Below are 27,594 nucleotides of genomic sequence, written 5' to 3'. Positions count from 1 at the left end.
ACAACAGTGTGACTGGAATGGAAATCACTCGACTGGATCTAATGGATTAGTTATCCTTCACACAAAATGTGTATGTGGACACACATGTATTTTCATAGGCTTGTATCTTGGCAAATGTTTGATTTCACTTAAATTGTATGATTTTTTAGGTTCTGCTTATCCTGTGTCTCATTTATTTTAAATTCCAGACATGTCTGCCTTTGCATATAAGCTCCTCATATGTGGCTGGGTCACACATATAAAATTTTGTTGAAGATTGAGACTGAAACAAAAAGCAACAAAGTTCAGTAAATAGTCAGCATGAACTAATGTTGTGCAATGAGAACCCCAGAAAAGCAGACAATAATAGCTCTCAGGTTACAATTGTCTTCCTCAACTTCCAGAAAACACTTGGTTGGGGGGCAGGGTGCATGTTAAATGCGTGCTACACCATCATTATTCTTTATGCCACTTTTGATTTTTGGGTCATGACAAATGCTGAACATCTCGATGAGATCAGTCTCATTGACTGGGTGCACATTTGTCAAATATGGATTTCATGAGCTGGGGAACAGTCCATTGCCACTTGAAGCTCTGGACATGCTTTTGCCTACCATGCAATGACACAGTAATGGAACATTGTACGTCATAGTGGATGGGATTTTGAATTTATTGGCTGCACTGTGAAAATTGTAGGAGAAAAAATAATTTTGAAGATGCACCATTTGTCAATAAGGGTTCAGGGGATTGGTTATTCAAGTGAAACAATCATTACTGAGTAACTGCTATGGAATATGCTGTACTGAGGCAAGCAGGGTTCTGTTTGGGTGGGCCCCAATCTCCCTACCTGGGACCAAATAGGCTTGTGATTATCTCGCTGTATAAATTTCCAGAGAGATATTGGTTGACCCTACCACCCCATCACCAAGTGAGATCAGCAAACATCGTTTAACAGTAAAAATGTGATAGTAACACAGTATCAGGAGGATTATTAAAGAATGTTGCACTACTTACAGAACAAAATGCATGTTAGCATTGCTTAATTCCAGAGAATTTTCTGTTGCAGAGGGAAGGCATAATTTCTTTAACTTGAGCAAAAGTTGGACACAGATTTGAACTGTTGCTTCCTGACTCGCATTCATGTGTGTATCTTCTTCTGCTTCTACACAATGAGCACTGATCCAAAAGAATTGCTGAAGACATGGTCCTGGATGGTTATTGAATCATTCAAGAGACATACTTGAGGTATAGGGACTTCCGAAATTAAGTTACACATCATCTCATGCTAAGACCATTACGCAACAGGCACGGCACACTGTTGGAAGAGTGTGCATGTTCCCGATTTCCTGCTGAGACAATTCTGCTGCAGTATGGACAACAGGTTCATCACATTGTGGGAGTGAAATGGCACTCCAAAGTTGAAGTACAAGGAACATTATGGCTCTTGTTGGCAAAACATCTAAATTGCACACAAATTCGCCATGAAATTCTGGCAGTGTATGGCCCAAATGAGGTGCAATGCAATGTAGCATCCAGTCGTAGTGAAACAGTGCCAACAATTTGATGAAGACCATTCAGTCTTTCCAGCAAGCTGCTTGGATATCTGGCAGGAAAGAGATTTTCCATCAAAGAGGAAATTCACACCAGTCCTCAAATTGTTCAATGACTGAGGGACAGATTTATATTGTCAAGAAACTGAACAGTTGGTGGGATGTTACAATTGTTGTTTACAGATCTTGGTGACTGTAGTGAAGAGAAATATCTGCATCACTTTGAATTGTATTGCAGCATACAGTAAAAGTTACTCAGTGTGTCATAGTAATGGGTAACTTTCTTTTTGAAGTCTCATAGTTTCCTGCTGCTTCCACACCTTTCTTTGACAATCATCAGATGTCAGGTTACTCCAGGATGCATCGGTTAATGGAATCCTACCCCACTGATTGAGCACCCATTCTGTGTTTTCCGGTACCCATCTCCACAGACCAGTGCTTTGGAGGTGGGATGTTAGCGTCATATGTAATGGAGGCCACATTGATAATGTGGAGTCTTGGATTCTGTCTTGACCATAGTTGCCTGATATCCTAGTATAGGTGGGATCATTCCAAATATCTGGTTGGAAACCCAACTCTCAACTGTACTTTGTTGGGATAGACAACAATCCTGGTTACATAAAAATTGACAACATTTTATATAATGTTGTGGTCTTCACATCAATTTGTTCATTACTGATTTCAATGAGGGGCAGTCTTGTAAGAGTTACTGACTTTTAACTTCTGCTTTTATTAAGAGCGCTAAGTTGCCACACTTGACTCAATAGCCATTGTTTTCGAGTAGTGCATCAGAGGTCAATCGTGACAGTGCTTTGTAATTCTCCGGTGGAAAAATTGAATAGGGTTGTGCAGTTTCCTTCCCCTGTGGCAGCCTTAGTCGTCTTGATGCCAATAAATGATGATCGTATCAAAAGAGAAGTTGTGACTAAGGAAGCTGGGATAATTTTTGCTTTCCCCTTGTTTTGCCGTATGCCTCCTTAAAATTCATTTTTTCACTTTCAACTAATTACTATTAACATATGTGAATATAATCTGTATTTTCATAAAAGAGAAAGGTTGGCCCTTAGTTTCAAAGAATTTAACAGCAGGTCGAATTTTGTGTGTGTAATTGATTTTCTAATTTATATTGAGTATTCCTAGTTAGTACCTTTTATTATAGGGCAAAATCAATCATTTTTATGTAACTTGAATTCTATAATTCTATTGTTGATTTATAAACAAATGTAAATCTTGTAATAATTGCAAACATTTGGAATATGAAATGCTAGTATTCGTAAAGTATCTATTTGGCTCTAGTTGGAAACATGTTAGCAAAGCCAGCCCTTAATTAATTCTAAGGTAATTAACAGATATGACAAAGGTATTGCTTGCATAACTATATATGTGAATTTCATGATTAAAAGAAATAATTCGGCCTAACTCTTGTAGTAGAAGAAACTGTTAAAAAGACGGAATTTTTTAATGCATTCAGTTAACCGAGTAAATTAAATTTTTATCACAATTTCTGTAAATTTAACTTTGCTCAATGTGTAGTTTCAGTACCTATTATCGTGGTGATATATAAGGGTCGTGAGACAGTCAGTCCATGGCCAAGTTTCAGACGAGGAAGCTGTGTTGGTTAGAACAACCACGATGCATCACCTTAACAGTGATGTAAGTGGTACGTGAACAGGCCATGTGTTAAAGCAATGACAGTGTCTGTTCCATACGTACCTGATTATTCCGAAAGAAATGTGAATTATTTGGTTATGTTTTTATTGCTTGTAGATGTTCAACAGTAAACTATTGTTGCAGTATGTGGATGTTTGCCTGGAAACTAGTAATGAGGCTTATGGGAAGTTCTGCACTGGCCATATATAACCGTGTATTATTGGGAGGCTGTGAAAAGTGGAAGTAAAAGACTGTGAAATGCAACTGTGCATCTGTCGGCTACATCATTTACAGTAGACAGTACTGCATGTCCACCCCCTATGTTTTCAGCCAGTATGTCGACACCGAGGACAACAAAGTAGGCAAACTGCAACAAAATGGCAGTTTACTTGCAGCACAGTATAAACTATGTTGTAAAATGAATTGACTTTGAAGAAAGTGTCTACAGGACTTTCAAACCATTCTCCCTGACAGTGAAACAGAGCTGATTTTCAGAAGTGATTTCTTGTAGATGGGGATTTGATGTTTGAAAAATGTGTGCAGTTAAAGAACTTTCTCATGGAAGAAGAGAAGAACTTTTTAAGCTGAAATTTGATTAGTGGAAGGAATTTTTTTCATTGTTATGAAAACTGTCAACTTCTTCAAACTTTTCCATTTTGCTTCAGATGAGTTTTCAGCCTGATGATGAACACTTGGTGAGCTGAGAGGAACCTTTTCCCAGCAGCAACATTAGAGGCTGAAATAATAAAGAAGATGGTTTAGTGATTTAAATGTCTCCAGTTTTGTTGCTTTCTTGATGAGGAAGAAGAGAAGATTCTATGAAGGAGATTGAAAAGTGAGCAAAAATCTCAATAAGGTAAAAAACAGTGGTTTGTAGCCTGTGTGTGATTAGTCTTGGTTTTTAAAAAATATCCCGATTTATTTCAGAAAAAGCTTGGTGACTGGTCTGTACAAATACAGCTGCCTTCTAAATGGGCAGTGCACAGCTCTTTTGCATTTTCTTGCGGGTGCCTGTGAGCCACAACTTTTATGCTGTAATCAGGTTGTTGACTCCAGGCTACCACTGGAAGATGGTTTGTCTCACAGTAGTGGTTCTCTGTTTGAATGATGTCACTGTGGTGTATGACAAATTGACAGGCAACTTACCATGCTGCCAACCTTCCTGCCATATACTGACAATCTGGATAAGCCTCAAATGATCCTACAGAGCATGTTTACAGGCAACACACTGCACACAGTTGAAGATTTTAATGAATCTGTCTCACAGAGACCTCTGTTCAATAGAAGATTATGATAAATATTCTGGTTCACAAAGTATCTGATTCCATTCATTTTTCAGCTATGTTTTTCCAATAATTGCAAAACTGCTGTTCAAAAATGGAAGCCTTTAGGATTGATATTTTGTTTGTGATTTCTTTCTTTTTCTTTGATGTTTGAGAATATTAATTATATTATAAATTTCATTTTTTTCAACTGTAAAATGGCATGTGTTTGACATTTTGGAATTATTTGGTTATGAAAATGCCTCATAGCACTTCTCTATCAAATAGAAACTGTTATAATTTTTCATAAACACCGGAACAGTTCCTGAAGTTAATATTGTAAATATGTGCCTTTGATGCTTTGCACCAGTGTGTTGAGTTGTGCTATCTTTGTTAACTTTCTCAATAGTTTTAGTGAGGTTACTGAATAAGAGTTGTTGTGTTGGACCAAGTCTTCGACTTGATGTCACATGGAACCAAGTGCAGTTTTATCTGTTGGACTGAGTAATGTGAACTCAGTGTATATTATGAACTGTAATTTGTTTTTATAATTCTGCAACTCTGAAGTCAGTGTCCATTTAAAAGTGACTCTTTTTAGCCAGTTTCCAAAGCTTTAAAAATGTGGTGTTAATTGTTGATTACATTTGGAGAATTGGGCTTAGCAAAAACAACAATGTTCTTTCATCTGCCAGTCAAGATATTAAATGAAACTATTCGACCTAGAGCCCACAATGAATTGTACTGCTAAATATATTTGGATGGTGAGCTGAGCCACAAAATACTTCAAATCATGTCAATGATTGTTGATACTGTTTTCTAGGTTATGCAACAAATGTCATTGGAACTCTATCCTGCAGTGTCATATCCCAACGTTAAAGTTCTGACAAAGAAATGTTACAGCTTTAATTACATAATTTCAGTAATTTCTTGTTGTTAGGAGTGAGTAACAGGACTCTTAGAAGACACAGGAAATAATGCTTAGAGAGAAAAAATAAAGCTCTTGATATTAGCTGATGATATCAGAGGCAGGAAAGGACTTGGAAGGGATAAAAATCATACATTGTAGAAATTCCTACCTGGAATTTCCGTTGGTTGTTTTAAAAATGGTAAAATTCCACCAACCAACATGTTGCACCCTGCCAGTGGTGTAATGTGATGCAGCATGGAGGGGCAGCTGGTGAGCACACCTCTCTCCTGGGATTTTTTTGACTGTGGAACCACTACTAATCGGTCAAGCAGCTCCTCAGCTAGCCTCACAAGACTGAGTGCATTCTGTACCAGTCACCCCCCACCAAGGAAAAAATCACTGGCAGTACCAACAATCGAACCCACATCTGCCAAATGGCAGTTAGTTGAAGGGTACAGCTAAGGAGGCAGACAATGGAATGGATAGTGTGTTAAGGAGTAGTTCTAAGATGAACATAAGACAAGGATAATGGAATGTAGTCAAGTTGAATCAAGAGATGCAGAGGGAATTACAAGGGATGATCAAAAGGTTTCCATTTGAAAGCTGTACTAGCAGGGGTTGAAAAGCTTTTACCCTAACAAATAAAGAATGACAGAAATTTCATAATATCAATTAATTTGTCTATATAATACCTGTGTACACTAATACACTTCAAGGCATGCTCAGATAACCTCTGCAAACCATTCAAATAAAAGGTCTTTGATTTAAAGTCCAACAAAGCATCAGTCACTACATTATCATCTTTTGAGGTTTTTTTTTTTTTTTTTTTTTTTTTTTTTTTTTTGTTTGGGAAAAGGAAAAAGTCTGACAGTCATATCTGGAGAATATGGCAGGTGATCTAAGAATTCAAACCCACAGTCGTGAAGAGTTTCCAATGTTGCGAGGTCTTTGTGCACCGTTGCATTGTCCTGATGCTAAAGAGTTCAGTGAGCCAATTTTCCTCACCTCGTTTTCCTTATCTCTTCTCTCAAATGGCACAGGAAGATGCAACAGTATAAAGCATTGATAGTTGCAACCTTTAGCAAGTAATCCACCATAATTACCCCTTTTGCACCACAGGAGACCAATGCCGTCACCGTACCAGCTAATTTTTGCAAGTGGATTGTTTTTATTTTTTGTGTATGTGTAGGATGTTTTCATTGCTGTGACTCTTCTTCTGTCTGAGGATCAAATTGGTGAACCCACATTTTGTCCATTGTGACATACCTTGCCAGAAAGCCATCTTCATTCACTTCAAATTGGCGGATCATTTCTTCACAACACTGCACGTGTTCCTGTATCTGATTTGCACTCGAGTCTTTGTGGACCCACCAAGATGAAACTTTCAGCATTTCCAAAATATCCACAACAGTGTCATGACCACACCCGTGGGAGATTCTAAATGTGGTTCAATGATCCTGCAAAACTGTATCGTGAATTGTAGTCACTGTTTCATCAGTGGCAGGCTTTCCATTCCTTGGTGCTTCTCTCGCACTCATTCTTCTGTGTTTGAAGTCAGATGCCCAGTTTTTCACTGTTGCACAAGACAGAACACTTGGACATCATTCCCTTCAAATGAAGGTATTCAACCACTACACAGTCCTTGATTCTCCCAATATTCACCACTTTGCTTACACCACAGTATACAATGCATCTTAGTGGCTACACTACTACAGTAACTATCTGGGGCTAGAAACTGTTGAGCCACCCCTCATATGCCAATTGGGCAAAATTATGATGAGAACTGAGGCAATCATCCTACCAGTGCACTAGGTAGAAGATGCCCATTTGTAGAACACTGTGTCCTGCTTTGTCAAGAATTCCATCACTGCTTGCTGCACACCCTCTTCCAACAGGTGTCACTGATCCTTCAAGGCTTTTCTAAGGGACCAAAGGCATGATAACCACACAGGTAGAGAGATCAGGACTCTAGGGTGGCTACTCGAGTGTCTCCCACTTTAGCTGGTGTCTGCAATATGGGGATGTGTATTATCCAACTTGATGCACCATTGCACAGTGGTGGTTTTCAACAGATGTGCTGCTTCATACACATTGTTCAATCTATGATGGATGCCTACCAGTGTTTGGCCTCCAGCAGCTGAGAAAAGAACAACAGTATGTGATCCTGTTTGGACGTATTTGGTAATAACGCTGCCGTAGCTCAAATTTGTACATGCACTTCAGAAAAGCACAAATGCCACACATTGCTTACATGTCAGTGCTGCTGTAACCACACTGGAGTCATGCTACGTTGCTTTTACTCTGTGGCAACAACCTTGAATGGGAACTTTTTGATTGTCCATTACACGAGGTTTGTCCGGAAAATACGTATAAAAGTTGAATAATGTCTTTATGTTACAGGTTGTAGTCACAGCCGGGTGGGACTACTGCTGTAATCAATCCCATCAACGCTCAGTTTGATTCAGAGCACTCTGCATGAAGGTGGGAGTGTGTGGCAGTTTGTTGACAGTTACCCTTTTTCACCTGCCATCGGCATGGAGCTCTCTCTGATTGAGGAATAGCGCTTCAACATCAAGTTTCTTGCAAAGGTAGGCAAGAATAGCCATGAGATTTTTGAGGGTTTGAAACAGGTTTATGGAGACAATTCTCTGAGGAAACCAACCGTGAACAAGTGGTTAAAAAGATTCCGGGACGGCCAAGAAGAAGTGAACGATGACTCTCGCCCAGAATGCCCATCAACATTGAGTTCCGATGCAAATGTTGAATGAATTCGAGCTTGTGTTCTGAAAGACTGTAGATTGACAGTCAGAATGATTGCTGACGAGCTGTCAATCCCCAAAACAATCGTTCATGAAATCCTGATACAAAAACTTGAAATGAAGAAATTGTGTGCGAAAATTGTACCGAAGCTCTTGACGCCAGAACAGAAAGCAAAGAGGGTTGTGAGGATTGGTTGGAAGCAGAGGAACGAGGGGACTTTCTCGACTGAGTCATCACTGGAGACGAGTCCTGTTTTTACAGATTCGATGTGGAGCTCAAATCTCAAAGCAAGGAATGGAAACTAGCAGGAGAACCAAGAACAAAAAAGTCGTGAAAATCAAGGTGCGATGTGAAGACAGTGTTGATTGTTTTCTTTGATTCTAGGAGCATTGTCCCTCCCAGCCAGAGAGTGAACAGAAATTTTTACGTTGAAGTTCTGACACGTATCAGAGCTCATGTGGCCCAAGTTCGTCCGGAGTTGGCAAAAGGGGGCAGGTGGATCCTTCATCACGACAATGCGCCCCTGCTCACATGTTGCTCATTGTGCCAAGGGTTTGGCCCAAAGCTCAATAACCGTGACAGACCACCCGCCTTTTTCATCTGATTTAGCCCCGTGTGACTTCTTCATGTTCCCGAAATGCAAAATGGTATTTCAGGGGCGGCACTTGGGAGATGTGGAAGCCATCAAGGCGGAAATGACACGGCAACTGAAGACTTTCAGCAATGTTATCAACAGTGGAAATGGCATTGGCAGAAGTGTATAGCATCTCAGGGTGAGTATTTTGAAGGAGACCATATTGTAATACCTGAATAATTGTAAAATAAATTTATTATTCAACTTTTATACATATTTTCTGGATAAACCTCGTAGATTAGGAAATGAGACACTGAAGATAATAGAAGTGTTTTGTTATTTGGCTAACAAAATTATTGATGATGGCTGACACAGAGAGGATATAAAATGCAGGCTGGACTGTCTGATGGAAAGAATATCTGAAAAAGAGGAATATGTTAAGGGGTCTTTTCTGGAGGTGTAGCCTTGCTCCAAAACAAGATATGAACAACAAGCAGTTCAAGCTAGAAAAGGATAGTATCTTTTGAAATGTATTTCTAGAAAGAAATTTTGATGATCTTGTGTATAAAATGTAAAGGTAAACTCTGTCCATTGGTACTGGCCGACCACCATGTCATCCTCTGCCAATGACGTCCGGCACACCACTATCCTGCCTGGTCAGTTTTCTTAACCCCAAGCCCTGCTTGCTCGAGTAGCTTCTCAGCTGGCATCACAAGGGTGAATGGACACCGTTCCAATCCTCTCACCCAGGAAAAATCCCTGGCAGTACCGGGGATCTAAACCTGTGTCCTCCCCATGATAGGCAGCAGCAGTGAACACTAAGTTACAGAGGTGGTCAATAAGTGGATGGATGACGGACTAGTACTAGATACCCTCTGCAATGCACCTAGAGGTGGCTTATGGAATAATTATGCAGTTGCAGATCAAATTACTAAGGAGATGGTACTGAATGAAACTGAGGAGAAAAGAAATTTTCAGCACGACTTGACTAAAAGAAGGAACTGGTTGATAACACATACCCTGATGCATCAAGGAATCATCAATTTGGTGTTGAGGGGGCGCAAGGTGTGATACAGTAAGCAGGTTTAAATGGATGTAGGCTTGCATATGACAGACTATCATAGAGAGTTGCATCAAACCAGTATTTGGACTGAAGACCACAAAAAAAACAGTTGGCTATATGTAGGAATTTTCTGTGGTCAGGAAAGCAATGAGAAAGGATTTTCTGATAAAGAAAACTGCCAACACTATACATTAATGTCGTGTAAAATGTTTCTTGAGCTGTTTATGAAGCCAGAGAAATCCTATATTAGTTCTTTTGGCATGGAAAAACCTGTAGAGGATGATTAAACTACCCCTACCTATGAGTTTTATGCAACTTGCAATGCCTACAAATGTCAGGGGCTAGATTTTCATTTCTCTCACTCACTGCATGCAAATTACTAGTCCTACATAAAAAATGAACAGGATCTTAGGATCTTTTTGTGGGAAATTTAATGTAGTCATTTTTTGTTGGGGGGGGGGGGGGGAGATACATTTTTGCTAGAGGCCATAGTTTTTTAATTATTCAACAAAAAGTACAAAAATGGCATTCAAATGCATTTTTCTTGAATGACACAGAAACTGTGGTCTCCAACAAAAACTTATTCCAGTACAATATTTAATGTAGTTAATTTTCATACAAAAATATCCTGTTCATTGTTTTTGTAGGACTAACAGTGTGCATGTAGGGAGGAGAGAAGACTAAAATCATGGGTGTGGTTCTTGAAATGTTGCAGGTTCCATAAAACTTTATGGCATGGGCAGCTGAATAACCCTGTGTATGATCCAGAAGATTCAACAACATTCTTAACACACCTCATGGTCAAACTTGGCTGCTAATAGAAAATAGGTGGTTCATATTGGCTTTGTGTATCCCCATCATGTGACTGCAGTAAAGAAGAGGATGTGGGATGTTCTCTGCATTGGAATGCCAAAAGACATTAAAATATACAAGGCATGCCAGAAAAGTAAGTACCATTGTGGGAAAAGGACTCAAGAAAACATTTCTTCAGGCCAAAATTTGCTTTTGGAAGAAATACTATTTTTGTACATAACAGCCACCATTGTTCAGACATTTGTCATAGCAGTAAGCCAACTTTTCTATGCCCTCTTCATAGAAAGATACCACCAGTGAAGACCTCCAATAATGATCACACTTTCTTACATCATCATTGGTGTTGAAGCACCTTCATCCTGCTTGATGATGAAGTAAAAGTGGTAGTCGGAAGATGTGAGATCAGCACTGATTGGCAGGTGGTCGAACTGTTCCCAACTGAATTGTTAGTAAGGTTTTCAGTGCCACCAGCAGAAATGAAACGTGATGTCATGAAGCAACATAATGATTCGATTGAGAATTTTGCACCTTTTGTTTTGAATAGTGTGATGGAGTTCTCTCGGTGTTTTGCAGTATCATACCGCTTTCATGATTTCAGCTCGGAGAAGGAACTCAACAAGCAGAATGCCTTGTAGGTCCTAGAATCCATTTCACCTGATTTTTTTGCACTGACAACTTCGTTCAGATTTTTTGTTTTTTTTTGGGGGGGGGGGGGGCGAGGAGGAGGAGGAGGATGAGGATGATTGTCGTACTGTGAGTTCCTTCACTCCATAGATTGTTGTTTTTATATTGGGGTGTCATGAAAAAACCCAAGTTTCATCACCAGTCACGATACTATTTAAGAATTCATCTTCCTCATCACTGTATTCATTGCTGAAATGTCAAAACCCTGCCAAGGCACATAATTTTGTAGGCATTTTTGGAACACAATTCACAAAAATTTAAGCAATTTATCACTGAGTCATAAATACATTCTTATTGTGAACCATCTGTTTTCATGAATGTTCTAATTCATTTTCTCACACGTACCATCAGTGACAACAGAAGGCTGTCCAATACATGCTTCACCATGAAAGTTGAACAAACAGTCTCATCCACTTTCTCACCATAAATATCTACAAGTTGATGAATTTCAGCTGGCTTAATGTTCTGTGTGTTGAAACACAACATAACACAGCACACTTCACAGTCACTGGGCTCAGAGGTTGTCTTAAACATTTTGAATGATCACTAACAAATAGAAATACAACAAAATCCCGCTCCAGTGTTGACTGTGGAAAGACAATGAACCAGAGAAATGTGTGAACCTACAACACAAGTGCTGCAGTGGCAGTAGAATGATTTGGTACTTACTTTCAGGATGCTCCTCATACTTTGAACTTCAATGGAAGTGCCCGTCACCTGTTAATGTAAATTTTTGCTTATCATGGAAACTATGTTTAAACAGTGTGTGTGGGGGTAGCAAGGGGGGTTATTTAACAGTTGAACTGTCTTTGGTTTGTTTATCTCTCTCTAGTCATGACAGGTAATGCGATTCAAGGACAAAGGTACTTTCTGACTTACCTTAGTCAAGCTCCAACTCTTCTGTCCTGTACAACTACTTGCTTTTATCCTGAGGTTGTTACTCTCTGGCCTGCTTGGGCATGAAGCTACTCCTAAAAAATTGTATACATTGTGTAAAAAACAAAAAGAAAACTACATTTACAAAGAATTTGTGGGGTCGAAGGTGTGCACCATGTTCCTGATATGGATCTGTTAAAGTTTTGATGTTAGTAATGCTCAAGAGATGGTGTGATTATTGGTATACGGGCATTTCTGAAAATATCGCCTGTCTACATTATGGCACAACTGGAATATGCTTGCTCAAAACAACCAAGTGTGAATAATGGCAGTACATTCAGCTGAACTGGTAACCCGTTCTTCTGCAGTGCTTCTTTTTCTCTCCTAAACACTCGAAAATTGTGTGTATGTAGTTTTTTTGTTTTGTTTTAATACACCCTGTATATGAAAAGAGCTGTCACCATTACCTACACTGCTTACATGGTGTTAATTTGCAGACAGATTTCTGGTTGTTCCACTGGAAAGCTTACCAAGACATTTACAGTATAAAGCCGACACTCACTTGTAACTTAAAAATGTACACAGCTCAAAGGTAGTACAACTGCAACTCTGTAGTATTACAATGTCTTTCATGCAGTACAACATTTTTAACCATGCAATTATAATATTCATGTAACTGATATTATTTAATGATGAGGCTTCTGGGATAATAAGCTATGAAGTAATTACTCCATGCTGTACAGAAAAACAAAGCAGTCTGAACAGCCTCACTGTTAATATTTCTCGTATACGGAATAGGTAATGGGAACAAAGGAACCAACAAAGTTAAGAAGAACATTAGAATTTTTTTTTAAATTCATCTATCTTTTACAGAAAAGAACAGTAAATTTCGACCATAAATGTTTCGTAGGCACGTTACAACATTAACAAACACTGCATTATAATTTGTGACCATACATGATATATATTTTCACTGAAAATGTCTTTAGTAACAATGCACTACACTTGTTACAAGAAACATTGTGTCCTGTCTTATTAAGTGGTCTTTGTTTTACTTCTTTAATTATTTGGCACTTAAGTTCCATGGAACACTATTTAATGTGCAGCTAGAGACTTGATTATTTTTATTACTTAAAGGTTCATTTTATCATCAACTTACAGAAACAGGTTAAGAAACAGTGATGTATGCCAATAGTCACTTGGTGGTTGTCTATTATCTACCTGCAGTCTGTCACTGCTACATAGTGTTGAAACCATAGGCTAGGTGGAAGACTCACTGGACAAAAAATTGTTAGAACTACCTACCTACATACATGGGTGAAAAGCAGTTCTGCTGGTCTCAAAAAACTTTATTGTGCGCTTCTGTTCCAAATGACAACTTAAATGAAACTTCACATCTACAGTAATTTCACCAATAAGGTCGGCTACAAATAGATTGCAATATTCTGACCTGAGTAGCTCTTCAGCAAGTAGAGCTACATAATATGTGCTACTGTTTTTATATGAACACTAACACTAGTCATGTTTACAATAGAAACAATAATTAGGTCCAATACATTTAAAATTGTATGCCTACAGCAAGCAACACTACAACCAGAATGTACTGCTAGTTGAAAATGAAAATTCATCAAAATATTTGTACACACTGAAATACCTTACATTCATTCTCTCTTGCTGCAATAATGCTAAAACTCATAGCCAAAGGCAATTTTACATTGTTGAGGGGAACTAGAAAAGCTAATAAATATAACTAAATAATATCTGTATTCATTTGAGTTTGTTTCACTAAGATCCAGATTATGTTGTCACAGTGGATACAGCAACTTATGTCCCCTTGTTCTCACATTAACCAATTACAGTTTTCAATTTTGGCCAATCGATACAAGACAGACTTATAACTCCTTCATGTTCATTGTTATTGGCAATAAATTTATTAGCTCTTATCATCTTTGATGACAAAACAAAACTCAGAGTTCGTAACCTTCGTTAGTAAACAAGTCAATGCATTCTGTGCCAGCACTTAACCATTAAAACAAAACCGCTTTCAAATTTTGTTTACATTCATTGCTATTCATTTTGTTCTAAGGCTTGTGTGTAGTGCATCTGTAGGCCTTATCAGTTTCAACATAAATGTTACAGTTTTAAAGTATTCAGAGCATTTGCCTCAATTTGATCCCATAGATTGCCACTTTACTGATGTGGCATTTAATAAATTAAAAAGAGCATCTCTCTTGAAATACTTACAAACTGAATACTGTTGAACAACACATATGTACATTTTGACACCAGTTATACAACTGAAAATATTGACAGATGCTCCTAAAATTTCTTTTGCAACCTGAATACTGAAACATGTTCTAGGAACTACCTTAAAATGTTTAAATTCTACAAGAGGCTCTACACTAGAAGACATTCTATTTCATTCTTATATTAGGGCAGAAGCAAGATAAGGTACTTTCAGGGAACGACCACCAAATACAAGTAATTACCAATATCTTGCAGGTTCCAGTACTGACCATGGTCTTATCATCATCCAGTTAGAAACATTCACAGCAGAAGCACTTCCACTACAATGGTTGTGCCAAGTATGTTCCTAAACCCTGTTGTTCTCATTTACTTTTATGTGGTTTATATTGTTCATTGATAAACAATGGCATCCTAGCAGACACTGTAGAAGTAAACTTGTTTGGACCAAGTACAGTATAACAGATGTTAACTCTTTATTAGTATTTCTGTCACAACAATAGAAGGTAAGTAAGGTTGCTCCACACCAAAATTATAAAAATGTTTACTGCCAATACAAGTTGTTCTACTCCAAAATCAAACTAAATTGTCAGGTCTTCTGTGTGGTTCCTGCCAAGCAGAGTTCCTTTATGTTGGGAGCATACATTTTACTGAATTTTATGAAGCAGTGCTTAAGAGACAAGTTTTCTAGAACTTGTGATTTAGTGGAAAGCAAAGAGAAAACTAAAAGTCAATGAAATGAGAATGTGTGACAATCACTCCAATCAGGCCAGTAGCTATATAATCCTTGTAGTGCATGGAACTGGGTTCTCAAGGCTGAGAAGAGACAGCAAAATGTTTATGTTGCTTTGAAAGATCTAGTGGCACAAAGTAAGGATTACGAATGCCAATCAAGGACTATTTAAGACCATGACAGTTAGTCCTCTTGACTAGGGGCACAAGAGAACAAGCCACACCCCCCACACACCAGAAGAAAGGGGAAAAAATATTGTGAACTGCCATGACAGATAGACAAATGTGTAAATTCGTTATCAGAACACATAACAGGTATTGCTAACAGGAGTGTCTAGATCCATCTCAAACCTTAGAGGAATTCTTGCCTCAGTGAGTAAAAAGTTCAAATGACTGCATTTGGAATTAATTATCTTTAAAGACATATTTTGCTCACTAACTGGGAGTTTTCGTTAGGTCAATACATGCCTAAGATGTCATTTTTCATGAGCAACACTGTGTTGATCACTAACTGCGTGAACAAAGAACAGCTCTCAAGCATACTAAACATCAATGACCCACTGCCTACTGGAATAATGAAGCTTTCTTTATGGACCGCATTTTGATCACTTGGGAGAAGCAATCACTAGTTTATAAATATCTCACTTCACCTCATACAATTTATAACTTTGGCATTCTGCTGTTATTAGTGCATTGCTCTACAAATCAAAGAAGTAAACAACAGTTAGCCAAGATATGGGACCTCTTTTCCTGTCCGTTTTTTATAATACCTGCCACTCTACTTGTGTCATGTTAATAGAAACTGACAATCATAGCACCCGCAATGGTTCAATTTTCACTTTCACAAAAAGAAAACCAGACTGTCTGTGGGTTCGGTGATCAGCAGGAGGCAAAACCTTGTTAGTGGTCTGGCTGTGAGACTCGAAAGCATTCTAACCCCCGTGCTTACATCACCGGGTTTTGAGAGAACTGTCGGGAGGTGGCAGTGTTCTGCTTGGCAGGTCCTGAAACACACAAAGTGTGGCAAAAATTATTATTGGGACAGTAATGCATTAAGTCACTAGAAACTGCTGTCAGGTAGAACCACTGTACTGAATGACAACCAAAAGCATTTCTATAAGTATTGCATATGAGTGCAGCTTATGGACACAAGTTCAGAATCCCTTTCTTATGTGCAGGAATTTACACTAGATTATAGCGCAACAGCTGTAGGGACCTAGATTAAGTTTGTTCATTGTGGATGTTTATTCAGTGTAAATACAGAAAATTGCAACACTCTCATTTCATTCTTTTCAACAGAACAACCAAAGGAAATAGAAAATCTAGCTGAAGAAATTAATAAATTACACCACAAAATTCAATTCACTTCACTGTAGAAATGAAACACCAGATGACATTAACAAAGCCTTATATAGAAATGCTACAATTACCAGTGTCACCATACATAACCCTTCTTGCTATCCAGATCAATAAAAAAAAGCGTTCTGCAGAAGAATGTTTACTCACATGCTTAAAGACCCAATGGATACAAGTGAAAGATAAAAGGAAACAAAAATTGCAAAATCAGCTGCCTCCAGTATGAATACAATCCTGCTGTAATACATAAATTAAACCAACCAATTTCGGGACAGCCACCCCCAAACAGGAGGACCATTTTTGTAATAAGCTGACATTCCTTATGGAAGATTTCATACCAAATTGCCAACGTCTTCAAGTTGTATTGTAAACGTTTTGCGCTTGGGGCACACGATACTCATTAAAGCCTGTACTATGGTAAGTTAACGGGTTTCACCTTACGAGAAAGGATATTTGTATAGATATTGGCCGCGTGTACCTGAATGGAGGCAAATCAGACTTACACCCACTCTGTAATAACAATGATACGTCAAGCAAGTTCGAAATGCAACTACACGTCAGAACGGACAAAAAGCAACACAGAAGATGCTACCAATTTGTTAATAATACGCTCGCCAGCCTAATTAGGCATTAACTGAGTTTCTTTCCTGTACAAGTTGATGTACATTCATGCAAAACAACACGTAGTAACACTGCATAATATAGTGAATTTTAGAACCAGAAAAATCTATTGAACTGATAATTTCACTTTCTGTACTTATATGGATAATCCATATATATATATAACACTACACTATAATGTTTACTACAAAATTTCGTACTGTCTATTGATCTGATTAAAATCGGGCATAGGTTACCCTAGAAATAGCAATTTCGAGCCACAAACAAAATGTCAATTTTAATAAAGATAAAACACTGATAAATTTTTGGCTTTTATATTGACTTTAATTTTTGCTGGTCAAATCAATTTAGAACACTTCAGAATTCAAATGAATAAAAAAAAAAGAAAAGGGGTGGGGGGGGGGGGGGCCTTGAAACTGTTATGATCACTGTATTAAAAAAAATTAATTACTGACACCATTATGCGCTCAAGGTTTCCAATATATGAGTTACTACTCTTTTTATCTTATTTCCTACTCATTTAAATACCTTTATATTTGTCTCGAAATAATTAAACTTCATTACTAAATCAATATTAAAGTTATCTTCCAACTTTGTCAGACCTTCGTTATTCATTTACTGGTTCATTAACAAAACAATTCTTTAAACACCATTCTAATGTAGTTAGGTCTGCAGGTAATTATTATTAACACAAACTTTAATTTTTCATCTCGAGACACTCGGATTGCACAACATTTGGAAAGGACCCTGTCTAGGTTAGTTGTGAGGATAATTAAATGATAGGAAAGTTGTAGTAAAATTTAAGTTTTTATGGAACAAAAGTGACACTGGTCCATACCAATACGGTACTAAAAGTTTCAACCTGTTTGTATCAATGTGGCGGTTGGCGGGCGGCGAGGCACAGAGCACACATACAACCACAGCTATGGCTCTTGATGTATCGGCACTTTATTTCTTCATGGCGTCGCAGTACTTTTCCATTTAGTGCCTATGGAATTTTGCCATGCTGTATAAACGTTGGAACGGCATACCCGAGGCTCAATGAAACTACGTCTTCCAGGAGAGCCTCCTCGCTCCAGAACGTGTTGCTCAGACCAATGCCAAACTCCAACTACTACTGCTGAGCCCGTTATGCCGTATAGTGCCCGCGTGCATTTTCCCGTGCTCGCCTGCCATCCACCTTTTACCGCTCCCTTACAGACAGGGTATTCACCCGAGGTTTTGCATTCTACATATCCTAATACATTGCCTACGTATGGACCAGATGCACAATTACAATTTTAACATCTTACAACAGTCTCAACATTTGTTACACTTCAATTCTATTACAATATTGCTTGAAATTTGACATATACATTAATATTCACATTGAAAATTGTTTACAGTTTTCTTAATACAATGGCATGAAACAAGAAAACAAATGAAATCAGAACATAAACTTGAGTAATTGAACGAAAAATCAGATGGAAAAAAATATTATTTATATGTGCAACAGTACAACGCCGTTGTTGTTGTTACAGTATGACATAAAAATAAGCTTCTTCACAACCAACAAAATACAGAATAATATCATCCACAGTACTGAAAGCACTAAGCAAGAATATCAAAAGTCAGGTATGTCCAAACTTCTTCAATTAACAAACTGGTAGAAGCACAGAGATGCACTCTGTCTTAACATCCAGAACAAATCCGACTTTGCAGAATGACTTGCTGGGCAAGAATTGTGGCAAACAGTGTAGAAAAGAACCAGGCAAGAAATTTGACTTTCTTGAAGGAACTGAAATATCTTTCAACACAGATACAGCACCAGTCTACCTACTCAATGACAAATCTTGCCATCACAATTATGAAGACCTACTATTAAAAAAAAAAAAAAAAAAAAAAAAAAAAAAACACCCTGCCCCCTCTCAATCTCTCTTTACATCTTACCTACATTGATACCACTATAAAAAAACTACCAGAAAATAAATCTTGCATGATATATCTAAGCCTCCTTATCTTGTTTTTAAAAGTAAAGTTCATGTACATATTAAGGGCTGCAAATATTGGAACTTCACTCTATTTTTGGGCATTCATCTTCAGTTTTGATTGAAGTATTCACCCACACATTACTTTTATTATATGCAAACAAACACAATAAAATTGTCTCTGAGCAAAGTATGTAAGATCTTCATAACACGCATCAGTTGTACAGTGCATGCTGGATGCTGGCTAAGTTTAGTAATCGATTGTGTGTCTGAAGTAGTGATGGAAGGAATTGACACTGTGAATGCTGAATGCAGGGCTATGTGAGGGTCTTTTCTGAGCAGCACATTGCAAATCATCCCAGATATGCTCAATGTTCAAATCTGGGGAGTTTGTTGGCCACTGGAAGTGTTTAAATTTAGAAGAGTGTTCCAGGAGCCACTTTGTAGCAATTCTGGACATTTCAAGTGTATCATTATCCTGCTGGAATCCCCGATGGACAGGATGCTTATGTATGTGTCACCTTTCAGGGTCATACCTAGCCATATCACTCCAACTGCACGCCTCCTACACCATTACAGAGCCTCCACCAGCTTCAACTGTCCCCTACCAACATGCATTGTCCATAGATTCAAGAGGATGTCTCCATGCCTGTAAGTGTCCATCTGTGCGACACAGTTTGAAATGAGGCTCGTCCAACCAGGCAACATGTTTCCAGTCATCAACAGTCCAATATCAGTGTTGATGGCCCCAGGTGAATCATAAAGCTTTGTGTCGTGCGGTCATCAAGGGTACACAAGTGGACCTTCAGCTACAAAAGTTCATATCGATGATGGTTCACACTGACACTTGTTGATGGCCCAACATTTAAAGATTTGCAGAAGGGTTGCACTTCTGTCACTTTGAACGATTCTCTTCAGTTGTTGATCCTGTTTTTGCAGGATCTTTTTTCGGCTGCAACAATGTCAGAGATCTGATGTTTTACCAGATTCCTGATATTCACTGTATGCTCATACGGGAAAATAACCACTTCATTGTTACCTTGGAGATGCTTTGTCCCATTGCTCGTATGCCCACTATAACACCACATTCAAATTCACGTAAATCTTGATAAGATGCCATTGTAGCAGCACTAACCAATCTAACATCTGTGCCAGACACTTGTTGTCTTATATAGGCATTGCCGACTGCAGTGCCATATTCGGTATGTTTACATATCCCTGTATTTGAATATGCATGATTGTGCCAGTTTTGTTGGCAATTCACAGTATATACATATCCTGTGAGAAGATAATGATATATTACCAACAGCCGGCACAACCAATCCACATACTGTGATGGAAGAGGTACATGATAGTGAATGTGTTGTGTTGTTGGGCGGTTGATGGTATTCTGGGACCATTTTATCCTCAGAAAAAAAAACCGTTACTTTGATATGCTCAGGCTGTTACAATGACTGGCTGACTCCTGAGACACAGTCTTTTTCCAATAATATGGTGCACTGCCACATTGGGCTCAAACTGTTGCGGACCAGGTGTTACGAGGTATGCTGAATTGGCAGGGGTGGTCCTATTCCCTGGTGTTCTAGGCCACCAGGCATTAGAAAGATGGGCTTGTTTCTATCAGCATATACCAAGGACAGAGTCTACCAAGCAGCTGTCAACCACATCAAAAATTTAATGAACAAAATCATTTCTGCCCTTGCCACAGGTGATGCAGACATAATGTGCTGAATGTGGATAGATCCTGATAACAGACTGGAAATGTGGGCACCAGTGGTGGTGGGCACAACGTTGAAATTGATTAACCTGCATAAAATCTTTGTGACACTATGTCACATAAGCCAAACATGGTGTGAATACCTTAGGTCTACTTAGTTTGGATGCTGTAACTTTTGAGACCCTCTGCCCATTGCAGGTTAAAAACCTTATTGTGCTGTCAGAGCCCTTGATATGTTCTCAGAAAGAGGCAAAACCACCACACATCTCAAGTCACCTACTGTCCAGTTTATGTGGTATTTGCTCCACTGACAACATGTACATTTTTATGCCTCAGTAGTCTTCTGCAAGGGACCCATTGCATGCAACTTGCCATCACAGTATTTGGCTGAAAACTAGTAGACATGGGTCTGCAGTGATCCCTGTTGTATTTGAGACTGACTGTCAATGGAAACTTATAACGTTCATCTCTATGACTAACTATGAGTTAGGATCTTAATGTGGCCACTTTTATTATTATGTGGTACAACATTCCTTGTAGACAAGCTGGATAGTCTTCACTGATGCACCAACAAATTGGGCAACTTAATTCGTTGGCACATCCAAAGACAATAGCTCAAATCTGTGGTTTCAATCCATTGTACTACACTGATTCCTTATAATCGACTGGCACATACACACGTCTTCAATGATGTGGCTTATGTCAGCAGTGAAGGCTCAGATAACTGGCAGGTATCAGTTCCACTCCATCTACAGCATTTCAAAGGGGCCTGTGTGCTCTTTTAAGATGGTGAACTTATAAGGCTGTTTACACAATTTTTCAAGTACACTCTAAGGAAAGAAGAAAGTTGCATCACACAGGAATTATCCAAAGGGTTGAAACGAGCAGATGTGATGTTCATGTGCAGAGAAACAAATGATTACAATTTCAGAACACTTGGATGAGTTATTCAACAGGAAGAGCATCACAAACTGAGGGAGTCATTAATGCATTGACAACCTGCAGCCCATATGCAAGCAGTAATTCGGTTTGATATCGGTTGATACAGTTGTTGGATGTGCTCCTGGGGGATGTCATGCTAAATTGTGGACTGGAGCACTGAAATCCCAATATGTTTGGAGGGCCCTGCCCATAGCACTCCATTCTCAATTGGGCACGGCAGGTCTCGGAAAGCATAAAGACGAGCAGTAGAAGCTCTTCTCATATGCAGGTAGGCATATCTGACTGAAATGTTAACTCAATGTCGTCTGCAATGATGGGCAATAAATCGGGGTGTAGCACATTGTTGACATAGCACTGTGGATGAAAGCTGAAGGGATCTTGCTACAAAACTAATGGCACCCCAGACGATTGCACTTGATTATCGGGTCATCTCCAGGAACTTCTTTGGACTGGAATTTCAATGACGGGAGTGGATTGAACTGAGACCAACGGCCAGCAAAGACATGTCTGGAGATGCTTTGGACTGCAGTGTGATACCAACCTGACTAGTGCCTGATAACCAGGAGTGATTGACTGGGCTTCCATTTGTATTTTGTAGAAGGACCTCTTTTTGGTTTTCATCTGTGGCTTTCTTACAGCATGACAGTATACAACAATGTTCTCAGTACCATTATGTTGCCTTTCATAGCAAGCCATCCTTGTGAGGAGTGGCACCCTATATTGCCCCAGTGTATCGGGAGAGTGACTCACGCCTGTACAGTGACAGACGGTCTCAAACAGTTCAGTCGAGTACGTAGTTCTAATTTTCACCCACCAGAGTCAGGTAGTGCACAGACTTTCAAGAAACAGGTCAAGAGAATGTTTTTGGGAATTTTTCTGTTTATTTCTTTATGGCTCTTTTGTTTGTTTATGTTTGTACTGTTTTGTATAAGCTTATAGCAGTGTGAATGAGGTCTATAGTAAATATGTAGATCATTGTTCTGCTGATGTACACTGTACGGTGGGGAGTTTAGTATCATAATATGTTAAGTAAGTTTATGCTGAAAGGAAAGCCAATTCGAGTGCAAATGAAAATGGTTCATACTTTGTTAATAATGTAAAGTATCACAATGTTTAGTATTTATTTTGGGAAAGTCATGAAAAGGATGGACTAATGTGGGAGAATAATGTTTTTCTATTGGCCTTAAAGAAAACTGACCAATCAGAAAGTACCATAGTATTCTTTGTGCATCTTTTCTCTTGGACATATAGAATGTTTACAGCAGTGTAAGGATTCAGAGCCCTGCCTTTAAATGGTATGGTCACATGTAGAATGAGATGCAAAGGAAGCTACAGTTTGCCAGTTTTTAAATGTGTAGCACAACTAAAAGTGTAGGCATATATATATTCTGGTGTGTTTTTTAGAAAGTTCAGTTTTCTAAGTAACTTTGCATATGAGAAAACACAGTAATTCCACGTGGCAGATTGGTGAGCAAAATCATGAGTGCATTGCACACTGATAATCTTAAATGGAAATGCTTGCCATACTATTAAGAACAATCCATGCTTAGTAGCTCTTCAGGTTTCGGGAAATATGTCAACATAAACTTGCTAACATAAATGAAAGGATCTGTGCATGACAATGTTAAGATTAGCACGGGCTTGGCAGTGAACGTCTACATTATCATTGTTCAGAATTTACAAAAGTATTTCCTTATTTCATTCAAAATTAAGATTTTTTCCTGATACTTAAAATAGTTAAATTGTATGCAGCCTGATGCGAGTTGCAGTACATTAGGTCTCTGCTCGGATTTCCTGCCAGCAAACTGCTGCAACCAGTTGACAGGTAGGTGCTGGTACAAAGGATCTGCGCCACCAAACTTAGATTACATTTCAGCAATATAATGCCAGCATGTGCATGGTAAGAATTTCTAGATCTTCTTTCATGCTTTCCAAACTCTACCTTGGCCAGCAAGGTCACTGAATTTCTTTCCAACTGAGAATGTTTGGAGCATTATGGGCTGGAGCCTCCAACTAGCTTGGGATTTTCACTATATACTACACCAACTGGACAGAATTTGCCACAATATCCCTCAGGAGAACTCTGTCAATCAATAGCAAGCTGAATAATTGCTTGCATAAAAGCTGGAGGTGGAACAATGTGTTATTGACCTGCTCAATTTGTGAAGCTCTTTCTGTGGAATAAATAATCCAGTTTTTCTGAGAACGTAATGATTTGTTTGTTGGTACTTGTACATCACTCCTGGTTTCCATCCCATTCAGAAAATTCCTTTGTAGAGCCTCTTTTATGTCTTTGAGTGTACAAAATGCATCTGAACATTTGATGAATTGTCTCGGAAAGAAACAAGAGTTATAAACAAAATGCTTTTACCGGCCTTCAGAGTAATCACCATTACCTACTACAGACTTCTGTCTTCAGTTGTCAAACTGTAGGAAATGGTCAGCCAACACTTCTTGTGGAATCACTTAAATCACCATGGCCACACAATGCTGGATGTGTGCATCATTGCCGGAGATGATACCTGATATTATCAGTACTATCCACAGACCTCACAGCAGTAAGTGATATGGAGTTCATTGTCTTCCCAACATCCCACAGGTAGAAATTCATTATGGATCAAGCCCTTTCCGTCAAAAATTGTGATTGATATGTCTTAATCCCAGAGTTTTTTATCAAACTTCTTTTGGGAGGCAGGGAAGATGGTGAAAACTGTTGCTTGATCTGTGGATTGTACTGGTGGCTCCGCCTCTCATCTATAATAGCGCAGATATCCAACAATGCATGACAACTGTGTGTTCAGTGACTACACAAGAATTGTTTGCAGACAGTTTCCAATAGCTTTACAACAAATGCCAGAAGTGTTTTGTAGCTTATGGGGATTACTTTGTAACTTATGTTCCCTTCATTTTCTGAGACCATTCACCAAACTTTCCAGATACACCTTGTACAAGAAGCAATAGACACATTGTTCTCTTACATATACCATCAAGTAACATGTGTATGAAGATAGGTCACATTTTGTCCAAAGAATGTGCTGCTGAGAACTGGACAGGCATGTAGAACAGGTTGGACATGGGTTAGCTTTGAGGTAACAGTCATTGTTGTCTCCCGGTATTGACATATTAGTGGGGAGAGAATAGTCCCATGTGAGGAGGATTGAGGAAAGAGCATGTAAAAGGCACATTATAAAATATGTGAGGAGGGGAGGCAAATAACCTAGAGTAGCATCTATCGACCCACTTCACTGAGTGGTCAGCACATCTGACTGCCATGTCACACATTCTCTATGCTCAGGAAGTGGGTGATATGTTGTCCATATCATTGATTCATCATCGCCAGCATGAAAGTAACCCACCATGCGGTCAACAGAAAAGACCTACAACTTACCCAGCAAGTGACTCCTAGGTATCAATGTCCATATGATCATTTCATTCCACCTAGAGCAGTAGAAAGGGAAACGTACCAAATAGGGAGCAATAGCCAAGTATGCTAAATGTGATGGGCTATAAACAAACAAGGATATTTTTTTCAAAATTTAAAAGCTTTTGTCCAGATTGGTCACCAAAGTCTGAACATTATGGCCTTTGCTCAGAAACATACAGTGATCAGAAGTCCAAAGTAGCAACTGGAATGATATCTTATCAGTGTACATCAGATATGAGGCTCTGCTGAGATTGTTTATGGAGGTTTTTCATTTTCTCCTACATAAAGGGTGAAATGAACTCCACTGACAAAATTCAGGTGGTGATTCAAGGATGTTTTATGAGTATTTTGGTACAATGGACCCTTGGTCTCCTGTGGCTCACTGTGGAGTAATAATGATTTATTTAGTTTGCTACCTTCATTTCTTCTGAAAATACACTGTCCAGACACGTTAATGTGACTACCCGTCAAAACCTAGAATAACCTCTTTTTGCGGTGCACACCATTGCGAGACATGCAGGAAGAGATTCAATGAAATGATCATATGGCATTAATGACTGGCAGACCCCATCTGAGCTTGATCAGTTGCCTACTGCAATTCTTTTCGTTTTATGCTGCTTTTGAGACTTGCTTGTTGATAACAAGAACAACACAACGCCCACTTTCCGAGGAGACAAAAATCCTGTATCCAGCTGGGAATCAAACTGGGCCACCCCCCCCCCCCCCCACGTGGCTGTGAGGTTCTGTTCTAACAGGGGTGTGGAGCCATACTGATTTCATTGCCAATTCAAGCTGTTCTAGGTTTTTCATGTGAGGATCCACGGGGAATACAGCCTGGCAGAGGGGTTCCCACAGATTCTCAATTGGTTTACATCCGATGACTTCAGTGGCTAGGGGCATATGATAAACTCGTCCTGTTGCTGTTTGAACCACACATGTACACTGCAAGCTGTGTTACATTGTACTGCTGGTAAATGTCACTATGCTGAATAAAAACGAACTGTGTGTACGGGTGAACACGGCTCTCGAGGACAGATGGATACATCTGTTGATCCATTCTGCCTCCCACAATAGCATCAACACCCAGGGAATGCCACAGACCCCCTCCCCTGGTGTTCCCCTTCTGACAGTTGTTGCAGTGTGTTTTGCTTTCAGACATTTAACAATGTGCACAACAATGGCCATCTGTCATTTGAAAAGGCTCTCAGTTCATCTGGGTGGTCAGTTGTTCAACAGCTGCATGTCTCTGCAGCTGACATTTACCCCTGTCATCTACGGCCCACGACTGCACCACAGTAGCCTCGGCACCGATTCTGAATAGCGCCATTTTGCTGAACACAGTACACTTTAACCACACTGACATGCGAACAGTTTACAGACTTAGTCTTTCCAAAATGCTTCCACCCTTTCCCCAAAAGCCAATGACCATGCACATTTTGACATCATCTTGTCTCCTCCTTACAATGACAACTGCACTATTTTCTGTGGCTCCCAACATGCTTTATATACCGTTCACTGCTAGTGGTGCCGTCTGTCGTCTGTGAGTGGTTACTATATGTCGATTTTGGTAACATTAATGTGATGGACCAGACCGTGTATCTACACAATAAAGAAAAAACCCAGTGTAGCATACCAACTGTATTCCGTCACAAAATATGCAAGTTTTTTTCCACAGAAACTGAAAATTTCTAAAGTCGTTCACCTGCTGAAAAAGAGTGATAAGTTTAAAACAGGAAACTATAGACCTGTCTCACTTCTCCCAACTTTCTCTGAGGTTTTAGTGATACTAATGCAATATAGAGTCACACATTATCTTAATTGTGGAATGTGATAAACAGTAATCAGCACGGATTTCTAGCTGGGAGAAGTACCGAAACAGCTGTACTGGAATACACAAAATACATAATTAGTAAATTTGGAGAGGGAAAAGTGTTGTCGGGATAAATCTACATCTGTCAAAAGCCTTTGACACTGTTGACCACAGCATACTTTTGGAAAAGCTTGAAGCTATAGGTATCAGAGGACTGGAAAAAAAAGTGGCATGAGTCTTATCTGGAAAGAGGATGCCGGTGGTTGAAATTACAGCACCAAAATATTACACTAAGATCAGATCCAAAGAAGTGTATTAGGCCCCTTGCTGTTCCCCATTTACATTAATTTTATTCGGGTGTCAGAGAGAAAAGCTAGAATCGTGTTATTTGCTGATGATACTAGTTTAATTGTTTGTTATATGAAGCAGTCATTGCACAGTACTGTGCAATATCTCCTAAAAGATACACAAAAATGGCTCAGTGCAAACAAGCTAACACTGAATGCAAAAAAACTAATTATGTGCAGTATGGAAGAATAAGTGAACATAACAACTTACATCCCACTATGTAGGGAAACAACCTGAAAGAGTACAGTGTGCAAAATTTCTGAGTATGCACATTGATGAGAAGATAAACTGGAAGGACCATGTGGTGAGCTTAGC

The sequence above is a fragment of the Schistocerca serialis genome, chromosome 3 (assembly GCF_023864345.2).
Source record: "Schistocerca serialis cubense isolate TAMUIC-IGC-003099 chromosome 3, iqSchSeri2.2, whole genome shotgun sequence".
In the NCBI taxonomy this organism is placed as follows: domain Eukaryota; kingdom Metazoa; phylum Arthropoda; class Insecta; order Orthoptera; family Acrididae; genus Schistocerca; species Schistocerca serialis.
This window is presented reverse-complemented; position numbering follows the sequence as displayed.